Below are 15778 nucleotides of genomic sequence, written 5' to 3' on the forward strand. Positions count from 1 at the left end.
CACATAATCCCACCCCACCATATTACCACACACAATCCCATCCCCACACCACATTACCACAACAATCCCGCCCCCACCACATTACCACACATAATCCCGCCTCCATCCACATTACCACACATAATCCCGCCTCCATCCACATTACCACACATAATCCCGCCTCCCACCACATTACCACACATAATCCCGCCCCACCACATTACCACACATAATCCCGCCCCCCCACCACATTACCACACACAATCCCGCCCCCCCACCACATTACCACACACAATCCGGCCCCCCCACCACATTACCACACATAATCCCGCCCCCCCACCACATTACCACACATAATCCCGCCCCCCCACCACATTACCACACATAATCCCGCCCCCCCCACCACATTACCACACATAATCCCGCCCCCCCACCACATTACCACACATAATCCTGCCCCCCACCACATTATGACACACAATCCTGTCCCCACACATTAAATTGTACCTGGTAGAAGTCAAGGAAAGATCTTTGAAAATGACAAAAATGACTATACATTTAATTGTGTTTACAGAGAAATTTTTACTTAATTTATGTTTCGTTATGAAATTTGTTTAGATGATGGAATGAATAAAAAACGCACATCTTACTGAATCCAGTTTGTTTTTGATTTTACACTGTGAATAAAATGTATTTTTAGTATTATTCAGATTTTTAATGATTATTATTGTTATTAACTTCATTTTAAGTTAAATTAACACCTGCGTAAGCGCTATTGAATGTTGTCATTATTTACTTTAGTTTAATCACCAGCAGCGTTAATTAGATAGCAATGAGCGTGCCGAGCGTTAGCTGGCTGGAAACAGCTAGTCATTATATATGTACAAACCAATCTGGGTTTGGTTTTTTTAATTGCCCCTCTGTTATACTCCTGTAAACTACTGATTGGTGTGTGTGTAATGAGTTAATTTAACCCCTTAGTGACAGAGCCAATTTGGTACTTAATGACCGAGCCAATTTTTACAATTCTGACCAGTGTCACTTTATGAGGTTATAACTCTGGAACGCTTTATCGGATCCCGCTGATTCTGAGATTGTTTTTTCGTGACATGTTGTACTTCAAGTTAGTGGTAACATTTGTTCGATATTACTTGCGATTATTTATGAAAAAAATGGAAATATGGCGAAAATTTTTAAAATTTTGCAATTTTCAAACTTTGTATTTTTATGCCCTTAAATCAGAGAGATATGTCACAAAAAATAGTTAATAAATAACATTTCTCACATGTCTACTTTACATCAGCACAATTTTGGAACCAATTTTTTTTTTTGTTAGGGAGTTATAAGGGTTAAAAGTTGACCAGCAATTTCTCATTTTTACCACACCATGTTTTTTTTAGGGACCACATCACCTTTGAAGTGATTTTGAGGGGTCTATATGATAGAAAATAACCAAGTTTGACACCATTCTAAAAACTGCACCCCTCAAGCTGCTCAAAACCACATTCAAGAAGTTTATTAACCCTTTACGTACTTCACAGGAACTAAAACAATGTGGAAGAAAAAAATGAACATTTAACTTTTTTTTGCAAACATTTTACTTCAGAACCATTTTTTTTAATTTTCACAAGTGTAAAAACAGAAATTTAACCACAAATTTTTTTGTGCAATTTTTTCTGAGTACGCCGATACCCCATATGTGGAGGTAAACCACTGTTTGGGCGCACCGCAGAGCTTGGAAGTGAAGGAGCACCGTTTGACTGTTTCAATGCAGAATTGGCTGGAATTGAGATCGGACGCCATGTTGCGTTTGGAGAGCCCCTAATGTGCCTAAACAGTGGAAACCCCCCACAAGTGACACCATTTTGGAAACTAGACCCCCCAAGGAACTTATCTAGATGTGTGGTGAGCACTTTGAACCCCCAAGTGCTTCACAGAAGTTTATAACGTAGAGCCGTGAAAATAAAAAATCGCATTTGTTTTCACAAAAATGATTTTTTCGCCCACAAATTCTTATTTTCACAAGGGTAACAGGAGAAATTAGACCACAAAAGTTGTTGTGCAATTTCTCCTGAGTACGTCGATACCCCATATATGGGGGTAAACCACTGTTTGGGCGCACCGCAGAGCTTGGAAGAGAAGGAGTGTCGTTTTACTTTTTCAATGTAGAATTGGCTGGAATTGAGATCGGACGCCATGTCACGTTTGGAGAGCCGCTGATGTGCCTAAACAGTAGAGACCCCCCACATATGACAACATTTTGGAAACTAGACCCCTTAAGGAACTTATCTAGATGTGTGGTGAGCACTTTAAACCCCCAGGTGCTTCACAGAAGTTCATAACGTAGAGCCGTGAAAATAAAAAAATCGAATTTTTTCTACAAAAATGATCTTTTTGCCTCCAAATTTTTATTTTACCAAGGGTAGCAGGAGAAAATGGACCCCAGAAGCTGTTGTACAATTTGTCTTGAGTACGCCGACACCCCATATGTGGGGGTAAACCACTGTTTGGGCGCATGGCTGAGCTCGGAAGCAAAGGAGCGCCATTTGACTTTTCAATACAAAATTGACTGGAATTGAGATCGGACGCCATGTCGCGTTTGGAGAGCCCCTGATGTGCCTAAACAGTAGAAACCCCCCAAAAGTGACCCCATTTTGGAAACTAGACCCCCCATGGAACTTATCTAGATGTGTAGTGAGAACTTTGAATGCCCAAGTGCATCACAGAAGTTTATAATGCAGAGTCGTGAAAATAAAAAATATATATTTTTTAACAATAAAGATTTTTTAGCCCCCAAGTTTTTATTTTCACAAGGGTAACAAGAGAAATTGGACCCCAAAAGTTGTTGTCCAATTTGTCCTGAGTATGCTGGTACCCCATATGTGGGGGTAAACCACTGTTTGGGCGCACGGCAGAGCTCGGAAGGGAAGGAGCACCATTTTGGAATGCAGACTTTGATAGAATTGTCTGCGGGCGTTATGTTGCGTTTGCAGACCCCTAATGTACCTAAACTGTAGAAACCCCCACAAGTGACCAAATTTTGGAAACTAGACCCCCTAAGGAACTTATCTAGATATGTGGTGAGAACTTTGAAAGCTCAAGTGCTTCACAGAAGTTTATAATGCAGAGTAGTGAAAATAAAAAAATATTTTTTTTTCCAACAAAAAAGATTTTTAGCCCCCAAGTTTTTATTTTCACAAGGGTAACAGGAGAAATTGGACCCCAAAAGTTGTTGTCCAATTTATCCCGAGTACGCTGATGCCCCATATGTGGGGGTAAACCACTGTTTGGGCGCACGGCAGAGCTCGGAAGGGAAGGAGCGCCATTTTGGAATGCAGACTTTGATAGAATTGTCTGCGGGCGTTATGTTGCGTTTGCAGACCCCTAATGTACCTAAACAGTAGAAACCCCCACAAGTGACCAAATTTTGGAAACTAGACCCCCTAAGGAACTTATCTAGATATGTGGTGAGAACTTTGAAAGCTCAAGTGCTTCACAGAAGTTTATAATGCAGAGTAGTGAAAATAAAAAAATATTTTTTTTTCCAACAAAAAAGATTTTTAGCCCCCAAGTTTTTATTTTCACAAGGGTAACAGGAGAAATTGGACCCCAAAAGTTGTTGTCCAATTTATCCCGAGTACGCTGATGCCCCATATGTGGGGGTAAACCACTGTTTGGGTGCACGGCAGAGCTCAGAAGGGAGGGAGTACCATTTGACTTTTTTAGCGCAAAATTGGCTGTCGTGTTTGGAGACCCCCTGATTAGTGTTGAGCATTCCGATACCGCAAGTATCGGGTATCGGCCGATATTTGCTGTATCGGAATTCCGATACCGGTATTCCGATACTTTTGTGGTATCGGGTATCGGTATCGAAACAACATTAATGTGTAAAATAAAGAATTAAAATAAAAAATATTGCTATACTCACCTCTCCGACGCAGCCTGCACCTTATCGAGGGAACCGGCAGCCTTGTTTGCTTAAAATTCGCGCTTTAACTTCCTTACGCGAAGTCCCGGCTTGTGATTGGTCGCGCGCCGCCCATGTGGCCGGGACGCAACCAATCACAGCAAGCCGTGACGTAATTTCAGGTCCTTCAGGATTTTAAAATTACGTTCCGGCGTTGTGATTGGTTGCGTCGCAGTCACATGGGCGACGCAACCAATCACAAGCCGTGACGTCACGGGAGGCTGGACACGGGCGCATTTTAAAATGCGCGCGTCTCCTGCCTCCCGTGACGTCACGGCTTGTGATTGGTTGCGTCGCCCATGTGACTGCGACGCAACCAGTCACAACGCCGGAACGTAATTTTAAAATCCTGAAGGACCTGAAATTACGTCACGGCTTGCTGTGATTGGTTGCGTCGCGGTCACATGGGCGACACAACCAATCACAAGCCGTGACGTCACGGGAGGCTGGACATGCGCGCATTTTAAAATGCGCGCGTCTCCTGCCTCCCGTGACGTCACGGCTTGTGATTGGTTGCGTCGCCCATGTGTCTGCGACGCAACCAATCACAACGCCGGAACGTAATTTTAAAATCCTGAAGGACCTGAAATTACGTCACGGCTTGCTGTGATTGGTTGCGTCCCGGCCACATGGGCGGCGCGCGACCAATCACAAGCCGGGACTTCGCGTAAGGAAGTTAAAGCGCGAATTTTAAGCAAACAACGCTGCCGGTTCCCTCGGTAAGGTGCAGGCTGCGTCAGAGAGGTGAGTATAGCAATATTTTTTATTTTAATTCTTTATTTTACACATTAATATGGTTCCCAGGGCCTGAAGGAGAGTTTCCTCTCCTTCAGACCCTGGAAACCATCAGGGATACCGTCCGATACATGAGTCCCATTGACTTGTATTGGTATCGGTATCGGATTGGATCCGATACTTTGCCGGTATCGGCCGATACTTTCCGATACTGATACTTTCAAGTATCGGACGGTATCGCTCAACACTACCCCTGATGTACCTAAACAGTGGAAACCCCCCAATTCTAACTCCAACCCTAACCCCAACACACCCCTAACCCTAATCTCAACCCGATCCATAATCCTAATCACAACCCTAACGATAATCACAACCCTAACCCCAAAACAGCCCTAATCTCAACCCTAACCATAACCCTAATCAAAACCCTAAATCCAACACACCCCTAACCCTAATCCCAACCCTAACCCTAATCCCAACCCTAATCCCAAACGTAACACTAATCCCAACCCTAATCCAAACCCTAACCCTAATCCCAACTCTAACCCTAACTTTAGCCCCAACCCTAACTTTAGCCCCAACCCTAACCATAACTTTAGCCCCCGTCGTCACAAAAAAAGTTCAATGTAACCTTTTTTTTGTGCGTCGCGTCCGCCATTTCCGCGCATGCGTGGCTTTAACTCTGCCCCCTCCTCCCCAGGACATAGACTGGGCAGCGGATGCGTTGAAAAACTGCATCCGCTGCCCACGTTGTGCACAATTTTCACAACGTGCGTCGGTACATCGGGCCGACGCATTGCGACCGCCCCGTACCGACACAAGTGTGAAAGAAGCCTAAGGCTACTTTCACACTAGCGTCGTACTCGACCCATCGCAGTGTGTCGGGCCGACGTACCGACGCTAGCGTTGTAAGCGCCGCACAACGGGTGCAGCGGATGCTGTTTTTTCAACGCATCCGCTGCCCCATTGTGAGGTGCGGGGAGGCGGGGGCGGAGTTCCGGCCACGCATGCGCGGTCGGAAATGGCGGACACGTCGCACAAAAAAGTTACATGTAGTTTTTTTTGTGTCGACGGTCCGCCAAAGCACGACGCATCCGTCGCACGACGGATGCGACATGTGGCAATCCGTCGCAATGCGTCGCTAATGCAAGCCAATGGAGAAAAAACGCATCCTGCAAGCACTTTTGCAGGATGCGTTTTTTCTCCAACGACGCATTGCGACGGAAGCCAAAAAACGCTAGTGTGAAAGTAGCCTAACCCTAACCCTAAATTTAGCCCCAACCCTAACCCTAACCCTAACTCTAACCCTAACCCTAACCCTAACTCTAACCCTAACTCTAACCCTAACTCTAACTCTAACCCTAACCCTAACTCTAACCCTAACCCTAACCCTAACCCTAATTTTAGCCCCAACTTGTCTTCTCCTGCCGGCCGGCAGATGGCAGCAGATGGCGGGTGCACTGCGCATGCGCCTGCCATGATGAAAAAGCCGGCTGGCAGGAGAAGACAGAAGAGGACCCAGGGACCCCGGGTGAGTATGTTAGGGTCCCCGAATCCCCCTATTTCTCTGTCCTCTGATGTGCGATCACATCAGAGGACAGAGAAATAACTGATCGCTTTTTTTTTTTTTTTTTTTTGCGGTCGCCGGTAAACTGTTAATTACCGGCGATCGCAAAGCAGGGGTCGGTGCAAACCGACCCCGATCATGTTCTTTGGGGTCTCGGCTACCCCCGGCAGCCGAGACCCCAAAGATCTTCCGGGTGCCGGGCGGCGGGCGCACTGCGCGTGCGCCCACCATTTTTTCCCGGAAAAAAGATGGCGGCGCCCATGGGGAGACACGAGGAGCACCGGGGGAGGTAGGTGAGTATTGGGGGGCTATTGGGGGCCATCAGGGACCACATTTCTCTGTCCTCCGATGTGCGATCACATCGGAGGACAGAGAAATTAAACGGCAAATCGCGTTTTGTTTTTTTTTTGTTGCGACCGCCGGTAAACGGTTAATTACCGGCGATCGCAACTCGGGGGTCGGTAAAAACCCCCCGAATCATGTTCTCTGGGGTCTCGGCTACCCTCGGCAACCGAGACCCCAGAGAAAATCCGACTCTGGGGGGCGCTATTCACTTTTTCCACAGCGCCGTTAATTAACGGCGCTGTGGATTAAGTACCCTTAGCGGCCGCCGTTAAAAGGCGTATCGGCGGTCGTTAAGGGGTTAAAAAAAAAAACAACTATTTACCAGTTTCAATCTTCTCCACTTTCTAGAGCTGTCTAGGTTCCTCTCCTACATCACATCACTGTTGTTGTGACCAACCAGCTCACACAGCATCTTCTTGGTGAACTGGAGGTCATTTTCTCAATGTCTCCGAGAAACAGAATGAGGCTCTTATAGACTTGCATTAAGGCCGGCGTCACACTGGCGAGTTATACGGACGTATGAGCGCAGAAAATACACCCGTAAAATATGCATAACACACTGCCCAATGATTCTCTATGGCCCAGCTCCTATCAGCCGTATTTTACGGATCCGTATTATACGGTCTTCTACGGCCATACAAAATCGCAGCATGCTGCGTTTGTCACCGTATTGCGCAAAAAAATCAGCAATGAAAGTCTATGGGGGCGAGAAAAATATGGATTACACAATTAAGAGAATAATAAAATATTACAACACCCTGTGTCTTTATTTCATTAAAGGACTTTGTAATAATGTGTGTGTGTTTTATTAACCATTTCGTACTATTGGATTAATAATGGATAGGTGTCATAATTGATGCCTCTCCATTATTAATCTGGCTTAATGTCACCTTACAATAGCAAGGTGACATTAACCATTCATTACCCACATTACCCACCGCTACACGGGAATGGGAAGAGAGTGGCCAAGTGCCAGAATAGGCGCATCTTCCAGATGTGCCTTTTCTGGTGTGGCTGGGGGCAGATGTTTTTAGCCAGGGGGGGCCAATAACCATGGACCCTCTCTAGGCTATTAATATCTGCCCTCAGTTACTGGCTTTACCACTCTGGCGGAGAAAATTGCGTGGGAGCCCACGCCAATTTTTTCCGCGATTTAACCCTTTATTTTACAAGCTACAGCGCCCAAATTTTGCACATACACACTACTAACATTAGTAGTGTGGAATATGCAAAAAAAAAAAGGGATATGAGATGGTTTACTGTATGTAAACCATGTCTCATATCATGTTGGGTTTGGGAAGGAGAAATGAAAAGCTGACAATTGAATTACCGGCTTTTCACATATCTCGCGCTGAATTAAATATAAATACAGTATATATATATATGTGTGTCTCAATGACATATATATATATATATATATACTGTATATATGTTTTTACGAACATTTGAGCACATAAATCCATTAGATGTCGGTTGTGCAAGCCTGCGAGAAAATATCGCAGTACGGATGCCATACGAATTACATACGGAGGATGCCATGCGCAAAATACGCTGCCACACCATGCCTACGGATGAGATACGGATCACTATTTTGGGAACATTTCTGCGTATTAAGGCCGTAAAAAACGGACCGTATTTACATACGCTGAGTGTGACGCCGGCCTAAGAAAGGTAGTAATGGTCGGCTGTGTGACATGGTAAGACAGAGGTGTGCTCACATGATTCAGGGGAGGACTAGAGCAGCACTGAAAACTGCAAGGCTATGTGCACACGTTGCGGATTTTGCTGCGGATCCGCATCGGATTTGACGCTGCGGATCTGCAGCTGTTTTCCATGTGCTGTACAGTACCATGTAAACATATGGAAAACAAAATCTGCAGTGCATATGTTGTGGAAAAAAATGCGCGGAAACCCAGCAGTGTTTTTTCCGCAGTATGTAAATTCTTTGTGTGGATTCCGCAGCGGTTTACACCTGCTCCTCAATAGGAATCCGCAGTTGTAAAACCGCGGTAAATCCGCTGGTAATCCGCAGTGCAGTTTACCTGTGGATTTTTCAAAAACAGTCTGGAAAAATTCGCACACCAGTCCGCAACGTGTGTAAATAGCCCAAAGGACAGAGCCCTGTATGGATTTTAATCCTCGCACGTTAAAGAAGAGGACAATAAAAAAAATTGGTCCTTTCTAAGTGGTGTAATTAAATATACAAGCTGTCATACTAAAATAAGGCTCTCTTTTAAATAATGCATAAAAAAATTTAATCTAAAGTCCATGCACTTTAACAAACATGCATTATTAATATTTTAACATTGAAGGGGTGGTTCGAAAGTACAAAATTAATTTGCCAACTCCCTATTTTGTCCCAAAATTCTAAGCTATTTTCTAATATACACTTTAAAAATTCCCTACAGTTTCCTGACTACACTGTATAATAGCAAGTGTATTATCAATATACCTAATTTGGACGTGTCTGTGCACAATGAGTCATCCACAGTTGGGCGTAACCATGGAGTAGATACCTAAGGAGGAGATCGCTCTGCTGGCGAGTTAAGGCTTAAGCCTTTTTTGCAACACTCAAGCAACACTGAGGCAACAGTGTGAGGCAACATTGCAAAGATGGATCAAATTGAGCGTGCTGCTGCACGTACAGAAGTGAATCGCAAACGGATGCGTAAACTGCGCCTTATTGAAACAGAAGATGAACGAAATTGTTGAAGAACTGCTGATGCAGCCCGACAGAGGGCGGCCAGAGCAAGAGAAACGAATGAAGTAACTGAATCAAGTAGAGCATCTAATGCTGCACGACAACGAGCAACACGCAATGCACAAAGTGATACACATATTTCACAAAAAAGAGAACAAGTTAGAATACGTGTCCAAAATGCAAGAGCCACTCGACGACGGCAAGTTACATAGAGGACTTCTCAATCAAATTGATGAGACACTGTTACGGGGGTACGGGGTAGACTACAGCTGATTACCCGGGCCCCTGCAATATCCCTCAAACTAGGGAAACCCCGTCTGTCCCTCTCCCAGAGTTTACACTGAAGGTGTGCATGTCTGGGCCACCAGGCCTGACCCTGAGTCCTGTTTCAGTACTAAGCTGAAACCTCCACCCGCCACCCAGTGATAAGACCTCTCACCAACCCCTACAGAAAGCACAGACAGGGAAAACTAAAAAACGCACCACGCCGCAGACACACAGGAAAACACTATAATGTGCACAGGGCAAAACAATACAAATATAGGAAGGAGAAATATAACGAAGGATAATACACCACCAGATACGATATTTCCTCTCCTAGACCACCACTCCAGACCGAGATCACCAGGCACAAGACACAAGCTATAAATCGTCGATGCCCAAAGCCCAGGAAAACTATTTAAAGGCAATGGGCGTGACTAAGCCTCCAACCCGAGTACCAGCCAGATTAACCCTGGACAATCTGGATCAATCTAGCCGGCGCCACTGAGCATATAGTGGACGAATGAGGAATTACCGCTGTCTGTCGGACGCCCTAGTGTGAACAGCGTCCGACATGACAGTACCCCGCCTTCTACGAGGGACCCCAGGGCCCTCACGACTTATAGGACCTGGCTTGTCCGGATGGCAGCGGTGAAACTTACTGACCAGCCGGTCCGCATGTATATCCGAGGCTGGTACCCAAGACCTCTCCTCCGGCCCATAACCACGCCAGTGTACCAGGTACTGTAGCGTGCGGCGCACCACTCGAGAGTCAACCACCTTGGAGACTTCAAACTCTAAACTGCCATCCACCAAGACTGGAGGAGGCATCGGCGCAGCGTTCACAGAACCCACCACCTTTTTTAATAACGATCTGTGGAACACGTTGTGAATCTTATATACCGTGGGGAGCTCCAATCTGTAGGCAACCGGGTTAATGATGGCGGCGACCCTAAACGGACCAATAAACCTAGGACCCAATTTAAGGGATGGTATTTTGAGTCTTATGTTTTTTGTGGACAACCACACCCAGTCACCCACACTCAGGTCCAGACCTGGCACATGTCTACTGTCAGCCACATGTTTGTACCTTGCACCCACGCTCAACAGGCGCTGTTTCACTTTCCTCCAGATGGAAGACAGTTGTGCTCCTAACAGGTCCTCCTCTGGGACGCCGGAAGAGCCCCCCTGACTCAAAGTACAAAATTGAGGATGGTGCCCATAAACACAAAAGAACGGAGACTCGCCAGAAGATTCCTGGCGGTGATTATTTATGGCAAACTCAGCCAAAGGAAGGAACGTCGACCACTCCTCCTGGTTGTCAGAAACAAAACAGCGTAAGTACTGCTCCAAATTTTGGTTCATACACTCGGTCTGACCATTTGACTGAGGATGAAATGCCGAAGAATGCGACAACTTGATCTCCAGCCGTGAGCAAAATGCTTTCCAAAATTTTGCCACAAACTGAGTACCCCTATCAGACACAATGTCAGACGGGACCCCGTGAAGTCTGACCACCTCCTGCACAAATACCTGAGCCAGAGTCTTAGCGTTAGGTTTTTGAGAACCGATCAACAATCACCAAGATGACCATGTTCCCAGCTGAGGAGGGCAAGTCCGTGATAAAATCCATGGAGATCTCCATCCATGGCCTACTGGGTACCTCGAGAAGTAGTGTGCCAGCAGGACGGGAGCGGGGCGTCTTAGCCCTAGCGCACGTGGTGCATGCTGACACGTATGAGACCACGTCCTGTCAGATTTTGGGCCACCAAAACCGACGCGACACCAACTCCAAAGTACCCCTAACCCCTGGGTGACCAGCCAGGACAGCATCATGATGCTCTGCCAATATCTTTAGGCGAAGATGGAGCGGTACAAAGGATTTGTTAACGGGAAGTTCTGGTGGTACTTCCTCCTGAGCCTCGGCAATCTCAGCCTCAACCTCTGTCGTGAGAGCCGAGACCACTACACCTTTTTGGAGGATGGGTACCGGTTCTTCCCGAGGTTCTCCCCCCGGAAAACACCTGGACAAAGCATCCGCCTTAGTGTTCTTAGACCCAGGTCGGTAAGTAACAAAAAAGTTGAACCGCGTAAAAAACAATGCCCAGCGAGCCTGCCTGGGGGACAGACGCTTGGCTGACTCCAAATAAAGCAAATTCTTATGACGGTAATAACAGTAACCTGGTGAACCGACCCCTCCAAAAAGTGTCGCCATTCCTCAAAAGCCAACTTGATAGCCAACAACTCTCTGTTGCCGATTTCGTAGTTACGCTCGGCGGGCGACAGTTTCTTGGAGAAATAGGCGCATGGACACAACTCGCTCAAGGATGAGCCTTGAGACAGCACCGCCCCCACTCCAACCTCAGACGCATCGACTTCCACGGTAAATGGTTTCGATACATCTGGTTGCACCAGAATGGGAGCTGAAGCAAAACTGTTCTTCAGAAACTCGAATGCGCGCACAGCAGGCTCAGACCAGGTGGAGAAATCGGTACCTTTTTTTGTCATGTCAGTGAGCGGTTTAGCAATGGTAGAAAAGTTTTTGATAAACTTTCTATAATAGTTAGAAAACCCAAGGAACCGCTGGAGCGCTTTTAGGTTATCAGGCCGTTCCCAACGCAGCACCGCTTGCACCTTAGCGGCGTCCATTTTAAACCCAGAAGCGGACACAATATAACCCAAGAAAGGCAACTCCTGAACCGAAAATACACATTTCTCCAATTTAGCATAGAGCTTATTCTCTCTGAGTAGCTGTAACACCTGCCTAACATGCTCTAAATGAGTATCATGGTCGCATGAATAGATGAGAATGTCATCAAGTTACACAATAACTAATTTTCCCAGGACATGAGAGAACACATCGTTTATGAAATGTTGAAATACAGCAGGCGCGTTTGTCAAACCAAATGGCATCACCAGATTTTCAAAATGACCCTCAGGAGTATTAAAAGCCATTTTCCACTCATCCCCTTGACGGACTCTTATGAGGTTGTACGCCCCCCTGAGGTCAAGCTTAGAGAACCACCTAGCACCAGCCACCTGATTGAACAGATCGGGTATCAGCGGCATAGGGTATGGGTCACAAACCGTAATCTGGTTTAACTCCCTGAAATCCAGGCACGGGCGTAAACCGCCATCTTTCTTCTTAACGAAGAAGAACCCTGCTGCCACAGGTGAGGACGAAGGCCTGATGTGCCCTTTGCTCAGACTCTCAACGATGTAGTCTTTTAAGGCTTGCCTCTCAGGACCAGAGATGTTAAACATCCTAGCTTTCGGCAATTTGGCCCCTGGTTTTAACCTAATAGTGCAGTCATAGGGACGATGTGGTGGCAATTCTAAACAACCCTTCTCAGAAAACACATCTGCGAAATCCAGCAGAGACTCAGGAATACTAGGAGTCACAGCGGACACACACGTGGCCAGGCAATTCTCCTGGCAGAATCCGCTCCACTGGATGATGTCCTGGGTTTTCCAGTCAATCACCAGGTTGTGCATAGCCAACCATGGAAAACCCAGAACCATTTGTGCAGGCAGATTACTGAGCACCCTACATGTAACTTGCTCCGAATGTAGGACCCCAATGTGGAGTTTAACCTCAGCCACAAACTCAGTAATCTCCCCCTGTAGGAGAGGAGCGGCATTGATGGTAACCACCCGGATAGGATGAGGCAGTTTTTCGATCCTGAAACTGGCTGTGCGCGCAAACTCCTCATCAATAAGATTAGTGGCAGAACCACTATCCACAAACCCAGTGATTGGCAGCTCTCTGCCAGCGACCATAACTTTGGCAGGGAGCATGCATTGAGAAACCACAATGGAGGATATGCATAAGTTCAGATTGGCCTCCTCCACACCCTCTGAGCTTAGTAGTTTTTCCGCCGTTGCGCTTTTCTTAGATAGCAGAGGACATGTATTAATATAATGACCAGTTTTACCACAGCAAAAACAGGCTCTCTGCTTCCTGAGCAAAGGGGCACGATGCTTCACATGTGACACCCCTGCGATTTGCATAGGCTCCGTGGGCTCACCTGCAGCAACCTCACGTGTACCTATGCTCTCTCCCATAGGCGGCATCTCTTGCACCCCCTGATGCAGACGGCGATCAATGCGGATAACAAGACTCATAGCGGATTCTAGAGAAGCAGGAGTCTCGTACATCAGAAGGGCTTTTTTAACCTTTCCTGAAACCCCATGAACAAACTGACTCCGCAGCGCGGGATCATTCCACTGTGTATCCACCGCCCAGCGGCGAAATTCAGAACAGTAATCCTCCGCCATACGCTCCCCCTGGCGGATAGCACGAATTTTAGATTCTGCTAGACCCATTCTGTCAGGATCCTCATAAATGAGTCCAAGAGCAGAAAAAAAACTCTCCACTGAGTTATATGCAGCAGAATCAGATGGTAAAGAAAACGCCCATGCTTGAGGATCCCCATTCAGTAATGACAACACCAGGCCCACACGCTGAGCCTCATTACCTGAGGAGATCGGGCGCATACGAAAATGTAGTTTACAAGATTCACGAAAAGTAACAAATTTATTGCGTTCCCCAGCAAACCTTTCAGGTAAAGGAAACTTTGGCTCAGCAACTCTGCCTGCAGATTCAGCTTGCACATTACATACTACTAGACCCTGTTGCTGAACTGTCCCCTTCAGCTCAGTGACCTGCAGGGACAGTGCCTCCAACTGGCGGGTTATGGAAGTCATGGGATCCATGGAATACAAAAAATAGCCGATTATAATGTCACGGGGGTACTGGGTAGACTACAGCTGATTACCCGGGCCCCTGCAATATCCCTCAAACTAGGGAAACCCTGTCTGTCCCTCTCCCAGAGTTTACACTGAAGGTGTGCATGTCTGGGCTGCCAGGCCTGACCCTGAGTCCTGTTTCAGTACTAAGCTGAAACCTCCACCCGCCACCCAGTGATAAGACCTCTCACCAACCCCTACAGAAAGCACAGACAGGGAAAACTAAAAAAACGCACCACGCCGCAGACACACAGGAAAACACTAATGTGCACAGGGCAAAACAATACAAATATAGGAAGGAGAAATATAACGAAGGATAATACACCACCAGATACGATATTTCCTCTCCTAGACCACCACTCCAGACCGAGATCACCAGGCACAAGACACAAGCTATAATCGGCGACGCCCAAAGCCCAGCAAAACTATTTAAAGGCAATGGGCGTGACTAAGCCTCCAACCCGAGTACCAGCCAGATTAACCCCGGACAATCTGGATCAATCTAGCCGGCACCACTGAGCATATAGTGGACGAATGAGGAATTACCGCTGTCTGTCGGACGCCCTAGTGTGAACAGCGTCCGACATGACAGACACATATTGAAGCACACAATGCTGGCATACTGATATTTCGATGTCTGTTCTGCCAATCTAAAAATTTCAAAGACAAAATGGCGCAGGACAAAACATTCCCTTCCTGCTGCAAGAGAGGGCACATCCAATTACGTCCCATTCGTATGGATAATCAATTAGTCAAGTTGATGAAAGGAGATCATTAGCACTCCAATAACTTTATGGCTAATATAAGGCAATACAATAGCTCGCTTGCTTTGGCATCAATGGGAGCACAAGTAGCGCCACCTCCTGGGCATGGTCTAAACTGTTTTCGAATTCATGGACAAGTTTACCACAGAACTGCCCCACTGTATCCCGCTGTGGGTAGTACTCCTGTTATGACCTGGTGGTTAAGAGGCCACACTGATATGACCTGGTGGCTAAAACGCAACATGGAACGAGCTCTGAGAAGGTGGTATCTCTACTGACCGCAGTCCCTAATCCTAACAACAACACTAGTAATAGCCGTGGGATGTTCCTGACTCTCCCTAGACACCTCTTCACAGCCTAAGAACTAACTACCCCTAAAGAAGGAAATAGAAAGCTATCTTGCCTCAGATAAAACCCCAAAAGGAAAGACAGCCCCCCCACAAATATTGACCGTGAGTGGAGAGGGAAATGACGTACACAGAAATGAAATCAGATTTCAGCAAAGGAGGCCAATACCAAACTTGATAGACAGAGAGAAAAGGATACTGTGCGGTCAGTATTAAAAACTACAAAATCCACGCAGAGTTTACAAAAATGAACTCCACACCGACTCACGGTGTGGAGGGGCAAATCTGCTTTCCCAGAGCTTCCAGCTAGCCTGAATATTACATAATGACAAGCTGGACAAAAAGAGACATATTTGCAGAGCA

This window comes from Ranitomeya variabilis, chromosome 5 (genome assembly GCF_051348905.1).
Source record: "Ranitomeya variabilis isolate aRanVar5 chromosome 5, aRanVar5.hap1, whole genome shotgun sequence".
Lineage (NCBI taxonomy): Eukaryota > Metazoa > Chordata > Amphibia > Anura > Dendrobatidae > Ranitomeya > Ranitomeya variabilis.